Source organism: Prosopis cineraria, unplaced genomic scaffold (assembly GCF_029017545.1).
Source record: "Prosopis cineraria cultivar Desert tree isolate PC_DT_omini unplaced genomic scaffold, ASM2901754v1 PC9, whole genome shotgun sequence".
Lineage (NCBI taxonomy): Eukaryota > Viridiplantae > Streptophyta > Magnoliopsida > Fabales > Fabaceae > Prosopis > Prosopis cineraria.
The window spans coordinates 10,121,854-10,140,908 of record NW_026555340.1 but is presented as its reverse complement, the minus strand read 5'-3'; the positions used below and the strand labels follow the sequence as shown (position 1 = coordinate 10,140,908).

The following is a 19,055-nucleotide window of genomic DNA, read 5'->3' as shown; positions in this document are numbered from 1 at the left end:
AACTGAATCCCTAATCAAAATGCACTTTTGACAGCTTCAGTCTAAACGCACTTTTGGATGCAAAAGCTCTTCTGAGCCAAATAATGTCCAAACATGTTGAGTCGTTTTTAATGGTATCACGTAGATTATGTAAGTATAGTGACATCGAGATCCTCCATCACGTAGTTGTTAGCTAGCTTTATCATGTATAGATGGGACGTATATAACATGTTGCTCATTTTACTTCCTTATTAGTCATTAATGTAGACGACAAATTAAGGAAAGTTCCTGATCAATTAGAGGGACCACAATATTATATTACTGAATTCAAGTTGATGAAGATTAAAATTTGGATGTAATGAGTGACTTAAATTCATTCACTCAATGAGTGTTTTATATGACATGATAACAATTGTTCAATTTAGTTAAACCATTGCTAGAAATTGTCATATGATAATTGAAAAGCACAAAATCTCAAATTTTTGGAGAGGTAAGCGAATCATGGGGTTGTTTTTAATTTTTTGAGAAAAATATATCTTAATAAGTTTTGATCAAATTCAATTTTTTTAAAGGCTATTTAAGTTTTCTGGGTCCAATCCAAACTTAAAAAGTACTCAATTTGCTGCTTTTTTCCTTTCAGGCAAGTAAGTGGGAAGAAAGACCATAAATCTAATAACATAGGTCAATTTTAAAAGAAAAATAAAGTAGTTTTGTCGTGAAAGATTAAATCTTCCATAGGGTGGTAAGTTAGGAGCACATTTGCTGTTTATCACCCTTGAACCAATCTAGAGCATATAGATTTAATATGGATAGTCCAGATTAAACTACTTTTTAAATTTTTTCATTTTTAAATAAAAATTTATAATATTTTAAATAAATATGTTTATTATTAAAATGTACCATCCATATTTAATCAAATTAGTCTAACTTTAATATTAATTTTTTTATAATTTTTATAAATAGATGATACAAATTTGCTTTCAATTGTTTTGAATCTGGCAGTATAACAAGTTAAAAATTTTGAATCTGAAGGCAGTATAACAAATTAAAATTTTTGAATCTAAACAGTACACACAAAATCTATATGATCAATTTATAAAAATTAGAAAAAACTTAACATTAAATTTAGACTAATCTAATTAAATATGGATAATACATTTTAATAATAAATATATTTATTTAAAATATTATAAATTTTTATTTAAAAAATAAAAAAGTAGTTTAATTTGGACCCCAAATTAGCGGTAATAGTGCTCCCGTGGTAAGTCAAGTCATACACTACCACTTATTTATTTGGTGGTAATAGTCACACATTCAACTTATACAAAACCAGCATAAAAATAGGCCCGAGGCAGGGCGCTAATTTAATTTAGCATCAACATAACTTACCTCAAAGTTTGTTCCCTACTAATTGCCCCCAATTACAACATACTTCAAACCCTTTATTTTCCCAAATTAACCAATAATCATATGCTTCAATTAATCTTCTGCAATGAACTACCCAAATCAGAGAACAAAAAAAAAAATACAAAAATGCACGACCAAAACCACTAGAAGATGTGCGTTTTTTGGCTTTTGAGAACAAAAACATGTTTTTTAACAACTTATGATTGTTCCTAATGTTTCCATTAATTTTTATAGAAATATTATTATATAATAGTTTTATTAATTACACTTTTAAGACTTTAAAAAAAATCATACAATCTTATGAGTTTTGTATACATTTCTTCTAATTCTATATGGATATCCTATTGTTGTTTACCGAAAACATTTATCACAACCTATAGCCAAAAAACATATACATAAGAAATTAAGGTTTTTGGAGACAATCAAACAATATATATATATATATATATATATATCAATTGAAAGAAATAAATCATATATCAAACTTCTCCTAGAGTCTTACTATAATATATGTACATCTTGATTCATCAAATTTTGGAGTGAAATGTCATTGAATGGAACGGTTAATGTGAGGTTGGAAAAGCAAAGCTTGTGAGTGACTTGTTTCATTGATGGTCAAGATTTTGGTGAGGGATGCAAGCATGCTAATGCTATTCTGACACAAAGAATCACATCTTGAGCATCTCTTTGTATGGGAAGCGGGAGACATGAGTCTATGATATCTCTTAGAAAAATGATTTCACTAGAGATGCCTGTCAAAGATTGTATTAAATCTCCAAGATGCCTTCCAATAATTGTTTCTAATGCCACCACTCCAAAAATATAAATATCACATTTTTCTATCATAACCAAGGTGCATGCAAGCTCTGTAATTAATAAACCAAAAATCAATTATATAAGATATAACACAATATGATAAGAGAATAGTAGAGGGAAAAAAACTAACTAGGAGCAATATAGCCATAAGTACCCATTGGAAGAGTTTGATTGGATGAATTGGGATCAAGGATTCTAGCTATGCCGAAGTTAGAGGCAAAAGCATCCATCTTTGAGTTTAACAATACATTACTACTTGTTATGTCACGATGGATAATTGGAGGAGTGCAATCATGATGCAAGTAGAACAAAGCATTTGCTATTCTTTTAATAGCATTCACCCTCTTGTTCCAATCTAGCTCTTTAGCTTCATCTTCTTGATTTAACATATAAAATAGGCTTCCTCTTGCCATGTATTCATATATGAGAAACATGCATTGATTGTGTAAACAAAAGCCATAAAGCTTTACAATGTTATGATGTCATATTTCAGTCAACATCTTCACTTCATTGTGAAAACTTTTAGCAAAAGATGGATGTTCATATTTACTTCTATGAAGTTTTTTCAATGCAACAATTGATAGAGGATGCCTAGAATTGTGCTAATTTAAGGAAACAAACCTTGAAACACAACAAAAACATAAGATCAAAAAGAAATGGACAAAATTTATGATGAAAATAAAGAAAGAAATGAAACAAATAATAGGATAATGATCAAGGATAAGATCCTCTAGAGCATCTGCCTCTGGGAACTTTAACCTTCAAAGACACTACAAGAGTTGATCATGCTTTTTATCACGTTATTTTCTCATACGTGATACCTTCACAAAGCACTAAGACTCATAAGAATTATAAACTCTAAACTGAATAATTTCATTCAAGTTCTTTTCTGTTTACAAGAGGGAGCATGTCTAATATATATAGGCTCATAGAGAAGACTATTTCTTAAAATTAAAATCCTAATTTCCTAATACTAAAAGAAGAAAGAAAATAATATAAAATAAAGGAGAAAATATTCAGCGACATAATTTAGGAGATGTAATCTTAAAATTATGGGATTACAAAACTTAGAAAATAAAATAATTAATCATAATCTTTGACTAGATTCAAAATAGGTAACTATGACTAGTCTTGCTCCTTAAGAAAAGAAGTCAAGTCAAAGGACCACTAAAATAGAAAATAATTAAGGAGATAATTGAGGGATCATAAAGGATTCAATCATGCCACCCTTGACTTCTTCAGTAAGGTTTCATGCCTCCTTGCTTGCAAGAGGCTCTACTTGCAGTCTTCCTTACATTGGGCTAGGGTTTGCACCTCTTGGGCTTGGCTCTTCGTGGATTTAGATCTTAAGCACATTATACATGCTTAGATGCTCTCTTTTAGGCTTGAGAGGAGTATCCCAATGCTCTCCAAGCTCTTAGACTTCTTACACAAGATTGAGCAATGCTTGCTTCATGGCTTTAGTTTAGGCTCTTATTATTGAACCTCCAATATGTTGTAAAGGGTCTTTAAGCATGTTGGATTGGAAGTGTTGGTCTTCTTGCTCCTTGCCTTGGGCTTCTTTCATGCTACCATGCTCATGATTACCATCCTCAAGCTTCGTTACCATTAATGCCATGTCATCCGTGCCATGGGGTCCATCATTTCCTCCCAGTTGGAAAGGATTCGTCCTTGAATATGCATAATCATATAAAGATAGATTAGAAACATTGAATGTGGCATTAAAATTTCCATAAGAGCTAGAAAAATCAATCTTGTAAGAATTATCATTAATTCTTTCTGAAACTTGGAAAGGTCTATTTCCTCAGACTTGAAGTTTGGATTTCCTTTGATTAGGAAATCTCTCTTTCCTTAAATGTAACCAAACCCAATCTTCGAGCTCAAAGATCACATGTTTCCTGCCTTTATTAGCTTTCTTGGCATATTGCTCATTCTTTCGCTCTATGTTTGCTTTAACCTTAACATGTAAATCCTACATAAACTCAGCTTTTCTCTTGCCATCAGTATTAGCACGCTCAAAAAAAGGCAAAGGTAAAATATCAATAAGAGACAATGGATTGAAACCATAAATAATTTCAAATGGAGAATGAGAAGTAGAAGAATGAATAGCCCTATTGTAAGCAAATTTAATGAGTAAACAATTCATCCAATTCTTCAAAATCTTCTGAATTATCACTCTTAGTAGTGTAGTCATAGTTCTATTGACTACCTTAACTTGACCATCAGTTTGTGGATGGACAGTAGTAAAAAAAAGTAACTTGGTCCCCAAATTATGCCATAGAGTATGCCAAAAATGATGAAGAAACTTCACATCCATATCACTCACAATAGTCTTAGGTAAACCATATAAATGAACAATCTCTTTAAAGAATAAGTCAGCAATATTGATAGCATCACTAGTCATAGCACAAGCAATAAAGTGTGCCATCTTAGAGAATCTGTCAACAACAACAAATATGGAATCTTTGCTTGTAGAAGATTTAGATAATCCAATTACAAAATCTATATAGATATGTTCCCAAAGGTGAGAGGGGACGAGTAAAGGAGAGTAAAGTCCATGAGATTGGACCTTAGATTTTGCCTATTTACATTTAATGCATTTATCACAAACAGATATGACATCTTTCTGTATGTGAGGCCACAAGAAATTATCAGACAAAATAGCTAAAGTTTTCTCTACACCAAAGTGTCCTATCAAACCACCAACATGTGCTTCCTTAGTAAGCAACTCACGCATAGAATAAATAGGAATGCATAATTTTTTTCTTAAAAAGAAATACATCAAATCCAAAGAAATCACTAGATCCATGATTTTCACAAGATTTTTAAATATTTTTAAAATCAGAATTAGATTTATAAAGATCTTTTAGAATCTCAAAACCAAGTAATTAAGCATGCAAATAGGAAAGTAATATATACCTTTGAGATAAGGCGTCAGCAACGACATTTTCTTTTCCTTGCTTATGCTTAATCATATAAGGAAAGGTCTCAATAAACTCCATCCAACAAGCATGTCTCTTGTTCAACTTACCTTGAGACTTGAGAAACTTTAAACTTTTATGATCAGAATGAATGATGAATTCCTTGGGCCACAAATAGTGTTGCCATGTTTCTAAGGCCTTCTTTAGAGCATAGAGCTCTTTGTGATAAGTGGAATAATTCAAAGCTGCACCATGTAGCTTTTCATTAAAGTAAGCTATGGGCTTAGAATCTTGTATTAAAACAATACCTATACCAATTCCAAAAGCATCATATTGAATTTCAAATGCTTTAGAGAAATTGGGCAAAACAAGTAAAGGGGTATTAGTTAATTTATCCTTTAGGGTTTAGAAAACCATTTCATGTGTCTCACCCCATATGAAGGTCAAATTCTTCTTAATAAGTTCATTAAGAGGGGCAACAATGCTAAAGAAATCTCTAACAAATCTCCTATAAAAGCTTGCTAAGCCGTGGAAGCTTCTCACTTCACTTGCATTCTTAAGGGTTAGCCATTCACGAATAGCCTTAACTTTCTCCTCATCCACACGAATTCCTTGTGATCCAATAACAAATCCCAAAAAGATAACAGAGTCCATGCAAAAAAAAAAAAAACACTTTTGGAAATTAGCATATAGCTTATATTCCCTCAAGATGTCAAACTCAGTTTTAAAATGATTCATATGATCAGTCAAAGATTTACTATAAATCAGAATATCATCAAAGTAAACAACAACAAACTTGCTTATAAACTTTCTAAAAACAATTCATTAATGCCATAAAAGTACTAGGAGTATTAGTCAGACTAAAAGGTATAACTAACCATTCATATAATCCAAACTTAGTTTTAAAGGTAGTTTTCCATTCATCACCCTCTTTTATGTGAATTTGATGATAACCACTTCTAATATCAATTTTAGAAAAGATAGAAGCACCATGCAACACATCAAGCATATCATCAAGTCTAGGGATAAGGTAACGATACTTTACAATGATTTTGTTGATTGCTCTACAATCAACACACATCCTCCAAGATTTATCTTTTTTGGGCACCAAGATAATAAGGACAACACAAGGGCTAAAGCTCTCACGCACGAAGCCTTTCATAATTAATTCCTCTACTTAGCATTGGACCTCCGTAGTCTCTTCAGGGTTAACCTTAGAAGTAGGCTTGTTTGGAATAGTAGCTCCGGGAAAGAAATCCATTCTATGATTAATTTCTCTTAAAGGAGGAAGTCTATTAAGAACCTCATTAAGGAATAGATCTCCATAATCTTATAACAAAGAGACAACACTAAAAGGAAAAATAGGGTCAATAGTGTCAATAGAAAAATAAATATTCTTGGGAATTACAATAAGAGTTCACTCACTCTTTCATCAAAGCCTCTTGAATCTCACTTATCCCACACAATAATATTTTCTTTTCACTATTTTTTTTCACTCCCGCCATTCTATTTTTCTCTTTTCTTACCTTCTCACTACTGTTTTTTCTCTCTTGTAATTGATTTTCAAATAAAGTAATACTCTGTTTCTTTTTTGTCTCACTCATGCCACAATCAAGGAGATTTTTCTTTTGCTTGTAATCTTGACAATCTTTAGTTGATCTTCATAGGCTTGGATAGGCCTAAGAGGATTTAATATAACAGTTGTGCCTTTGAAAGGCACCTTGTAAACAATTTCTGAAACCATCATGGGTATCCTTACTATCAAACTACTAAGGCCTACCTAATAACAAGTGTCTAGCAAGCATAGGGGCTACATCACATAATACATCATAAGGATAAACCCCAACAAAAAAGTAATCAACACTTGCTTTGAAACCCTAATTTCAACACAATCATTCAACCATTGCAATTTGTAGGGCTTAGAGTGTGGAATCAAAGTTAGAGATAATTTATCTACAAGTAAAGTGCTAGCTACGTTAGTGCAAATATTACCATCAATTACCATGCTACACACTTTCTCTTTGATGAAGCATCTAGTGTGAAAAATATGCTCACATTGCTTATGTTCATCATCCTCCTTTGGTTGAATATTGAGAGCTCTTCTTGCCACCAAGATAAAGTCAACAACACCATTGCATTCAAGCTCATCATTTGATTCATGGGAGGTAGAATCATCATCAACATTATTAGCATCATCTTTATCACTTTCATGCACACTATCATAGCTACTATCATCTCTAAAGATCATAGCTCTTTTATTGCTACAATCTCTTGCCATGTGGCCCATATCATGGCACTTAAAACACTTAATAGAAGAGGTGTTAGATGAATAAGAAGAAGGTTTAAGGTTAGAAGTTTTACCCTCATACTTAGTCTTCACTTCTTCCTTAGCCTTGGATGTATCTTTGGCCTTGGAATCCTTCCATTTGGAAATTGCCTTGGAGTCTTTCTAAGAAGACTTAGAATGTTTGTTCTTATTTCTCTGCTCTAACTTTATAGCTTTTTGTATGAGCTCTTCCTTGTCCACAAAAGTGTACAAGTCAAGCTTATCTCTCAACTCCGACCTGAAGCCATCCATAACTCTTGATATTGTTTCACATTCATTCTCTTGAATGTTTGCATGAAACTTCAAGATATTCAACTCATGCATATTCTCCTTCACAGTCATAGATCCTTGAGAAAACATCCTTAATTTTTTATTCAGCTTCGTGTAGTAGTAGCTAGGGATATAAGCCTTTCTCATGTATCTTTTAAGCTTCTCCCACGTTTTAATGGGCTTTTTTTCAAGTTGGCTTCTTTTGTATTATAAACCTTACTACCAATAAACAGCATAGTCAGTGAAATTCAAAGAAGCAATTTTTACCTTCCTTGACTCAGACAAATTAAGAGTCATTAAGATTTGGTCCATCTTCATTTCCCAATCAAGGTATTTTTTTGATTGTTGTTACCCTTGAATGAAGAATACTTTAGTTTTTTGGCTTGGTAAGTCAACATCACGCTTTAAGGATTTCTTTCTCTTAGGAGAAGGAGGCTCTTTATACTCCTCATCATCGCTAGGGGTCTAATGCTTCTTCCCTTCAGAAGAGGAAGTCTTCGGCTCATCTTTATCCTCCTTATGGAACCTATGATCAAATTCCAAGTGAAACTACTGCAACTGTGTTTTAATAAGTTCTAAAACAAAGTTCATATCAACATTAGGGGATTTATCCTTATTACTCATGTTCACAAAAGCACTAGAAACCATATAAGATAAAAATGGATCCTCACACACACAAACTCATATGTTTACTCTCAAGAGAAATAAAGTCACTCATGTTTTACTAAAAACAATGGCTTTTTTAATGATGAAAAACACACTTGCCTTTTATCACTCACTAAGCTTGTGGATAGAATTCAATGGTAAAACCAAACATAAATCAAGAAACTAAGAAAAAACCAAGTAAACATCTTCTAAATTAAAAAAAAAAAGCTAGAAAACAAGCACAAGATGAAAAGAGAATTTTTTTTGTCGCAAATTTTTGAAATTTTGAAACAAATAGGAAAGAAAAATTTTCAAATAAAATCAAGCTTGCAAAAGGGAAAACCATAAGAAATAAAAATAGGAAAGAAAGAAATGAAAGTCAAAGAGTCAAATACTCAAAGACAAAAATAGGAAGCCAAATAGAATGGAAAAGTAGCACAAATAGCAAAATAGGAGAGTAGTGAATTTCAAAAGTGCTACCAAAAATTAAAAATAAGAAAGTGACCAAAGTAGAAGATTTTCTTACCATCCAAGTTTACTTTTCACTTTAGACAATCTCTTAATGACTTGGAGTTCAAGAATATCCTTTTCCTACAATCATAACTCACAACAATATATATATATATATATATATATATTTGTAATTTTTTTTCACATTTTTGTAATTTTTTTCCTTTTTTTAACACACTAAGACTTTTTATTGCCTTTTTTTGCATGAATTTTTAGGTATTTTTTTCTTTTTTTTTTACTAGGCTAATAAAATGAGAACTCACATAAGATGGAAAAGTCACAAAGGTGAAGAAGAGAAAAACCAAAAGATAGAAGTAGATGGGGTAGATAAGAGATGATTACAAAAAGAAATAACTCAAGATGAAGAAGAAAATGAAAGTAACAAAAATGAAGAAGAAGAAGAAAGGACAAGAATTCAAACCACAATTAGAAAACTAACAACCAAAGCTTTGATACCAATCTGATAGAGGATGCGAAAGCAAATCGTGCTAGTTTAGGGACAGAATCCTGAAACACAACAAAAACACAAAAAAAGAAAGGGATGAAATTTATGACGAAAATAAAGAAAGAAATAAAATAAACAACGGGATAATGATCAAGGATAAGATCCTCTAAAGCACCTACCTTTAGGAACCTTAACCTTCAAAGACACTACAAGAGTTGATCACACTTATTTCTCACACGAGATACCACCATAAAGCACTAAGGCTCACAAGAGTTATAAACTCTAAAAATGAATAATTTCATTTAACTTCTCTTCTGTTTACAAGAAGGAGCATGCCTAATATATATAGCCTTATAGAGAAGACTATTTTTTAAAATTAAAATCCTAATTTCATAATACTAAAAGAAGAAAGAAAATAATATAAAATAAAGAAAAAAAAATTCAGCCACATAATTTAGGAGATGTGATCCTAAAATTATGGGATTACAAAACTTAAAAATTAAAAATAATTAATCCTAATCTTTGACTAGACTCAAAATAGGTAACTATGATTAGTCTTGCTCCTTAAGAAAAGGAGTCAAGTTAAAGGACCACTAAAATAGAAAATAATTAAGGAGACAATTAAGGGATCATAAAGGACTCAATCACGTCACCCTTGACTTCTTCAGTAAGGTTTCATGCCTTCTTATTTGCAAGAGGCTCCACTTGTAGTCTTCCTTGCATTGGGCTAGGGTTTGCACCTTTTGGGCTTGACTCTTCATGGATTTGAATCTTAAGCACATTATACACACTTAGATGCTCTCCTTTAAGCTTGAGAGGAGTGCCCCAATTCTCTCCAAACTCTTGGACTTCTTGCATAAGACTAAACAAGGCTTGCTTCATGGCTTTAGTTGGAGCTCTTATTATTGGACCTCCAATATGTTGTAAAGGGTCTTTAAGCATATTGGATTGGAATTGTTGGGCTCTTTGCTCCTTTCATGCCATTATACTGATGATTACTATTCTCAAGCTTTATTGCCATTAATGCCATGTCATCTGTGCCATGGGGTCCATTAACAATTCTACCGCTAGGAAGTTGTGCCTTGTAAACACTTCCATAGGCTCTAGTTCCAATACAATATTTGATGTCAAAACCCTCTATTGCTTCAATGATATCTTCATATGCAATTTTACTATCATAATTCCATATGGAAAATAAATCTCCATTCTTTAATGCTCTTCTCTCAATTTTGGTTTTCTTATTCTTCTTGTAAATCTTAAAAAGAATGAAACCCAAAATAAGAATGATGGTGACAAGAAAAATTGTCATAAGAAGAATGGTCTTCATGTAAGAATACAACTTTTTATAATTAGAGGAAGAATGATTCTTGTCTAGACCATTTAACTCTTTGTTACCACTTAATATGTTATGAGGAAATTTGCGATAGACTTCCTTTAGGACTTGACTGCTAAGAAAATTGTATGACAAGTTAATGAATTCTAGCTGAGCAAGTTCTTTTAGTATGTTACCAATGATACTATTGTAGCTCAAATCTATATGTAGCATATTTGGACATGTGCTCAAGCTATTTGGTATCTTGCCACTAATCTTGTTGTGACTAAAGTTGACAACTAAAAGATCACAAGACTAAAAGGTTGGCAAACTTCCACTTAGCTTGTTTTGCAAGAGGTCTAGAGATTGTAGATTCTAGAGACTTCCAATTTCCCATGGTATGCTTCCATATATCTTGTTATTTGATATATTTAAAGATTTCAAACATGTCAAATAGATTATATTAGGAAAAGGACTAGAAATGTTGTTGGAACTCAAATCCAAAGTGTCTAAATTTCTTAGCATCCCAATGACTTAGGTTATGGGACTTGTGATTTGGTCTCTAGAAAAATCAAGCTCTTGTAACATTGTCAAACTTGAAATTGAAGATGGGATGCCACAAATGAACATATTTGCTGATAAATTCAAATGGGTAAGGGTGGTTATATTCCCCAAACTCAATGGGATGGCTCCACAAAACTTGCTTTCACTCAAATCCAACCTTCGTAATTGAGAGAGGTTGGTAAGTATAGTAGGAAACTCACCAACAAATTGTTATTAGACAAGCTTAAATATGTGAAATTTTGAAGAGCTCCAATTTGAGTTGGAATGGTACCTATAAATCAAATCACATTAATTGAACCAAATTAAAGACAGAAATATTATTAGAACTCAAATTTAAAGTGATTAAAATTTGTTAGTTAGAAAACCAATTATTTTTATTCAAGGAAAACATGAAGATTTTGTGATTTCATCAAAAATTAAATTTAAGAGGGGGTTTCGTGCAGAAGAATTTGATGAAAAATACAAGTACTCGAGATAATTGTTTGTAAAACCCAAAATTGAAAGAAATTGCATATAATATAGAATTTTTTCCATACATTGTTTCATTAATAGTCAACAGGTTGAAGGGAAAATTTTCGTTGAAAGTTTTTTAATAGTTGCAATTGCTATTCTTAACTTTTCATTGGCCCAATATTACCTTGAAAATTTCAAAAATATGCAATTTTTCCCTATAATAATGTTTTACCAACATTGGTCATTAGTTGAAAATTCTAAATGGATTGAAGAGCAATTTTGTCCCAAAAGTTTTTGGAAGGAGCAGGTTCTATCCTAAAATTTCTATTAGTGTAATGGTTTTCTGTTATTAATTTTCAAATTAGAATAATAATCTAACAATCCATTATGAGGGGTAGAACCAGAGCTTGGATGATGAGGGCCAAATTATTTAAAAAATAATACTCCTTTCATTAAAAAATTTAAGGTCTTTTATGTTTAAAAATGAGAGACATTTTTAGTGTTTCAAGGTATAGTTAAAATATTTTTTCCCCAAAAATGTCTTTCATAAATAAATAATTTCAGATTTATTTTAAAGTAAACTATCATATTAAATAAAGGTAAATATAAAAAGATAATATTATTACAAATAGGTGAGATTATGAAGAGTTTCAATTTGAGTCGGAATGATACGTGCCATTTCAATCACAAACAAATGAAATCAAATTTATAGGTAAAGTAGTAGGACCAAAAATATTATTTAAACTCAGATTGGTCAACTGAATGTAGTTATCATAAAAGTAATATTTTATTTAAGAATCAAAAAGCTGTTATTATAATTTCATCAAAGATTGAATTGAAGAGGGCATCTCATGTTTAAAAAATTTTGATCGAATAGATATAAATACTTGAGATTGCTCATATATAAAACCCAAAGTTGAAAAACCTTATTTAATTGTCACTCAAATCAACCAATTCTAAATGACTAAGGTTCATTAACAAGCGTGGAAGGTAACTTACCAGTAAAACTGTTATTAAACAAGTCCAACAAGATGAGATTTTGAAGACTTCCAATCTGAGTTGGAATGCTACCCACCAACCCCATTCCATGGAGCATTAGCCTTTCTAGACTAGGGAATGGAGTGAAGTTAAGATCTGTAAGGCGAGTCTTCTGTGGAGGGATGCTTGGTGTCCAAATCCCAATAATACTTCCAAATTCATCGCCAGTGATCTCCTCCCATTCACAAGGGTCGACTGAGTCATTACAGCAACTATCATTGGTGTAATGATAATTCCACCATTTGCTCTGAATCAAGGCATGTTTCTCCTCTTCTACAAAGGCAGCAGCATAATAAAATAGGAATAACACCATTATTACAACCATTGTGGGAGGAACTGACATAAAATTATTGAAGTATGCCATCAATAATAACTAGTTTATGATTTATGAATAGAGTTATCATCAAATGAGTGCAAACTGCAAAGGGAGGGTCTTTATAGAAAGCTAGCTAGCTAGAGGTTGGTCATTCTCATTGCATTTTCCTAAATTTGTTTACGCGTCTTTTTTTATTATTGTGCTTCATTGACGGGGTGGTCTAAGTGAAACAAGTTATTATTTTTCCTAAGGCCATTATTATCATTTTCGTACAACCTGTTGATGTTTTTTTTTTTTTGGGGGGCTCAACTTCTTCTCTCTTGATTTCTAAATTCATTGACCACGGTCAACTACGAAACTTCATGTAATGTAAGATCTCGGATTCCGCAGGGAATAAAGGATTTAGGGCCGGTTTGATTGCCTGTTCACAGAACAGTTTTTTTTATCCTAAAAATAAAAAGTTTTCAAGTGGGAGAGCTATGAACAGAAATTATGAAAGACGAAGCAAATCTGAAGCTTCGTCAGGGACGGACGGCAAAGTCACTGGCCCAGTTAAGATGGGAGGGACTCAATCACTGTGGTTTCCGCCCCACATCTTTCTTTATCTTCCTTTATTGTAAATTCCATCGGTAACCATTGCAGAACTACAATGATTAAATAATTAAAATAATTTGTTGGGCCAAAAAAAAAAAATCTAAAACAATTTCTAGTAACTTTAAAGATTGTGAGGCCCATTGTTAGTATTTAATGTTTTGTTGGAGTCTGTAACGGCGGACCTCAAATGAGCAGAGGGCATTACATAGTATGCCTGCGGTCCATTTTTGTGGAACCCGCGGAATTTTTAAAAAATTGTGTAAATATAATTATTTAATTTTTTTAATTATTATACAATAGTAACATATTTTCAAATTATTTTAAAATTTATAAAATTATATAAAAATTAATTATTATAATTATTTATAAATGTTAGGATAAATATATAAAACCTTAATTGCATATAACACCTCTCACATTAAAATATTTAAAATTAACCTCCAAACTTTTAATTTTGTTTTTCAACACCTCCTACTATTAAATTAACTATTATTTATTAATATAGCTATTATCATATCAGATTTATACAATACAAATGGCATATGACATAAAAAAATATTTTTATTATTTTTGAACATAGTTTAAGGAGGTGCAAAATTATAATTCTTACTTTTAATACACATGACGATGCTTTCATTTTTTATAGTTAAGCAATATGTTCTTATTTCTTTATGGGTAACATAATTTAAAAAAGTTATAATTTTATTATTCTTTATCAATTAAAACAATCTGTTATATTAAAAATAAAAAATATCTAAAAGCTTTCACTGATAAAAATAATTTAAATAAAAATTTATCCTTTAATACAAGAAAACTATAATATTTTACAAGTTGGTCTTAACAAAATTGATACAAATCACCAAAAGAAAATATATATATATATATATATATTATTCTAAAGCAGCATGCATTCCATTTTTAACATACCAGTAACAAATATTTTTGTTTGAATAAGTACTATAAACTTCATTCAAATGAAAAAATAACAGCTGCAAGCAAACAAAGTTTGAAAAAAAAAATAAACAAAGCATATAATGAAATTTATATGACTTTTATCAATGATTGATATTAGATATTTCTATTTTCATTTGTTTAATATAAAATTTTATTTTAATTGATAAAGAATAATAAAATTATAATTTTTCTATTAAATTATATCATCCGTGAATAATGAGAACAATATCACCAAATTAAAAAAAAATGAAAGCATTGTCATACGTGTTAAAATTACCCCTTCTTAAGCTGTGTTAAAAAATAATAAAAATATTTTTTCCATGTTATATGCCATATGTATTGCATTAATATGACATGGTAGTAACTATATTAGTAAAATAATAGTTAATTAAAGGTAAGGTTTTTGAAAGATAAAATTAAATGTCAGGGGAGTTAATTTTAAATGTTAAAAGGTGAAAGGAATTATATACAACTAATTCAAGGTTCATGAAGTTTTATGCATTTTAGCCTAAATATTACATAGGAGAAATTAATTATTTAAACTACTAAATACATAAATAATTTTATAACTACTAACAAATTTTGCCGCGCTAACATTGATGCGTCTTCCACCATTGATCTAATCCGTTTTACTCACTTCAATTGGGTTGATAGAGAAAATGTCTAAAAAAAAAGTCAATCATTTGGGCGAACTAGTCTAAATATAATCCCAAAAAAAAAATTCTAATGATTACCAGTTTTTATACATGGCATATCATGTTTAAAAAAAAATTGATATGATAAATATTGGTACTTGAAATTTCTCAAAAAACCCAAAGTTTAAAGAAAGGCTTTAATTTCCACTCAAATCAAACAATTCTAAATGACTGAAGCTAATTAACAAGTGTGAGGAAGGTGAATGACCATAAAAATTGTTATTAGACAAGTCTAGATAGATGAAATTGTCAACACTTTCAATCTGAGCTGGAATGGTACCTATAAATCCATCACATAAATTGAAACAAATAAAAGGCAGGAAAATAAAATTAAAAAAATTATTGAACCTCATAAAATAGTAGTGTGATTTTTAAAAAAGGGCCTAAATCAGAATGACCTATATAATTTCAATCATAAACAAATTAAATTAAAATTGAAAGAAAAGTAGGAGGACTAGAAATATTATAGGAACTCAAATTAGAGTGACTAAATTTATTACTTATAAAATAAATATTTTATAAGAACCATTAGTCACTTAAATAATTTCATCAACTGTTAAACTGAAGAGGACACCTGACATCTAAAAGCATTTGACAACAGATATAAGTAATTGATATTGATTGTAAAAACCAAAGTTTTTTTTTCCCTACCAAATTATAAAAACCCAAAGTTGAAAGAAAGGTTTCATGAAAGCCTTGTTTCCTCTCAAATCAAAGAATTTTAAATAAGTGAGGTTAATTATCAAGTGTGTAATACAACTAATCAGTAAGATTATTATAAGACAAGTATAGATTAGTGAGATTGTTAAGATTTTCAATATCAATTGGAATGGTACCTATAAATTCAATCATTCAAATTCAACTAAAGTAAAAGTAAAGAAATACAACTAAAAATATTATTGAAACTTATCGAACTTTAAAGTGATCAAAATTTCCAGTTATAAAAAACAAAGATTTTTTTACTATATATAGGTGTGTTTCTATTGGAGACAAATTCTATTTGAAGCACGATCAGATTCTAAATGTGACGCATATCTCCCAAAAGAGATTAAAATCATTAATTTATTACTTAAAAAACTAATATTTTATTTAAGAATCATTAATCACTTATATAATTTCATCAAATATTAAATTTAAGAGGGCACCTGACTTTTAAAAACATTTGACAACAAATATAAGAACTTGATATTGCTTATAAAATTGAAATTTTTTTGTTTTTTGCCAAATTATAAAACCCAAAGTTGAAAGAAAGGCTTCATGAAAGCCTTGTTTCCACTCAAATCCAAGAATTCTAAAAATGCTATTGGAATAGATCAAACTTCAAAGTGATCAAAATTTTAGTTATAAAACCAAAGATTTTTTTTATTGCATATAGGTGTCCTCCTATTAGAAACAATTTTTATTTGAGGCACAGTCAGATCCTAAATGTAAACATCTCTTCCAACAGTGGTTAGAATCTTTTCATAAGAAGAACATAAAGATCTTGTATATCATCAAAGATTGAACAGAGAGGGTTTCATGTACAAAAGAATATCAGGACAAGTATAGGTAGTCAAGATTGTTTTATAATCCGAAATGTTGAAAGAAAGGCTTCACAAAAACCTTGTTTCCACTCATCAAATACAACAATTCTAAATGACCAAAGATAATTAATAACTGCAGAAAATCAGTAGTAAGATTGTTATCAAACAAGTCTAGCTCGATGAGATTGGAAAGATTTCCAATTGAGTTGGAATGACACCTGTAAATCCATCACATAAAATGAACCAAATTAAGGCAAGGAAATAGAACTAGAAAAATTATTGAAACTTATAACAATAGTAGTGTAATTTTTTAAAGCGTGTGCCTATATATATAATTTCAATCACAAAAAATTGAATTAAACTTGTAAGGAAAATTAGGAGGACTGAAAATATTATAGGAACTCAACATAGTGGAAAATTTATTAGTTATAAAAATAGTATTTTATTTAAGAACCATCAATCACTTATATAATTTCATCAAATATTAAATTGAAGAGGGCATATCTAACTTTTAAGGCATCTGACAACAAATATAGTACTTGAGATTGATTATAAAACCTAAAAATGAAATAAAGGCTTCACAAAATCCTTGTTTCTTCTCAAATCTACCATTATTCTAAATGACTGATGATAATTAAAAACTGTGAAAGGTAAATCACCAGTAAGATTGTTGTTAAACAAGTACATATGGATGAGATTGTGGAGAGTTTCAATCTGAGTTAATGGTACCTAACAACCTCATACCATCAAGACGTAGGTATTCTAGATTAGGGAATGCAGTGAAGTTTAGATCTGCAAGGCAAGGCTGCTGTGGAGGGATGTTTGGCCTTCGAATCCCAATAATACTTCCAAATTCATTGCAAAATATCTCCTCCCATTTACAGGGGTCGAATGAGATGTTGTGGTAGCTAGCGTTGGTATAATAATAATTCCACCATTTGCTCTGAATCAAGGCATGTTTTCCTCTTCAACAAAGGAAGCAGCATTATAAAATAGGAATAAGACCATTATTACCATTGTGGGAGGAAATAACATAAAATTGTTGGAGTATGCCATCAATAATAACTAGTTTATAATTTATGAATAGAGTATCACCAAATGAGTGCAAATGCAAAGGGAAGGTCTTCATAGAAAGCTAGCTAGCTAAAGATCGGTCATTCTCACTGCATTTTCCGAAATTTGTTTATGCGTCTTTTTTATTATTGTGCTTGATTGACGGAGTGGTCAAAGTCAAGCAAATTGTTACTTTTCGCAAGGCCATTATTATCATTTTCGTATAGCCCATAGATTTTTTTTTTTTTTTTTGCGCTTAAGTTTTCTCTTGATTGCTAAAGTCACTGGCCACGGTCAACAAGGAAAATTCGTGGAATGTAGGATCTCAGATTCCATGGGAATAAGGATTTAGGGCCCGTTTTATTGCCTGTTTTAAAAACAGTTTTTGTTCTTAAATTAAAAAATAATAATAATAAACATGTTCTTCGAAAATGTGTTTTCTATTATCTATTATAAAAAACAAAAAAAAAATTGTTTTGAAGAACTAAAAAAACCATAACATCTTGTAGATGTTTTGATACTTTTGTTCTGTAAAACTAGAGAAAAGACCAAAAATATCATGTTTTCATCAATGATAATTATGTTAATAAAATAAATTATTTTCACCCTTTATTTCACCAATTTAGATATATTTTAAATAATGATTCAAATAGATTTTTTTTTATTTTTGATTCCAAAATTTGTTTTGAAAAAACTATTCCACAGAATGGTTTTGATAATATAAAATAGAAAATAGAACCAAACAAATCCTTATTCTTTATATGTGGTTCTATCAATTTAATAACAAATATTTTATAAAACTTCATATTTATGTTCTATGAAGTGATTCTCTCTCTCTCTGTTTTTTTTTTGGTAATCAGTGATTCTTAAATAGTATATTATATAGTTGACTTTTTCAGATAGAGAGAATGACAATGAGTAGGTTTTAAAAAGAAAATTAATAAAAATTATATTAAAAAAAAAAACTGCTTTGCAAATATTGATTCTGGATTTGTATTGAAAATTAAGAGTTTATATACTAAATGTATTATTTGTAATTAAAACTCATGAATTTAAATTGTTTGGATCGATATTGGCAACATATTAATTTATTTTAAAAAAAATTACTTAAAACTTAAGTGTCATGAATTGAATTTTCTTAAACTTGTTTCCAGGTCAAAGTCGAACAAAAGTTTCTATAATTATTTTCTAAACAGCTCTTTCATGTTTTGCTTAAGTTCTCTCATGATTATAA

The 19,055-nt window shown here is 30.2% G+C and overlaps 1 pseudogene; it reads right to left on the bottom strand.

Annotated features, from left to right (window-relative positions):
• Positions 1-1,727: 1,727 nt before the first annotated feature.
• On the bottom strand, positions 1,728-12,999 carry LOC129319551 (probable leucine-rich repeat receptor-like protein kinase At1g35710; annotated as a pseudogene).
• Between the last annotated feature and the right edge of the window lie 6,056 nt (positions 13,000-19,055).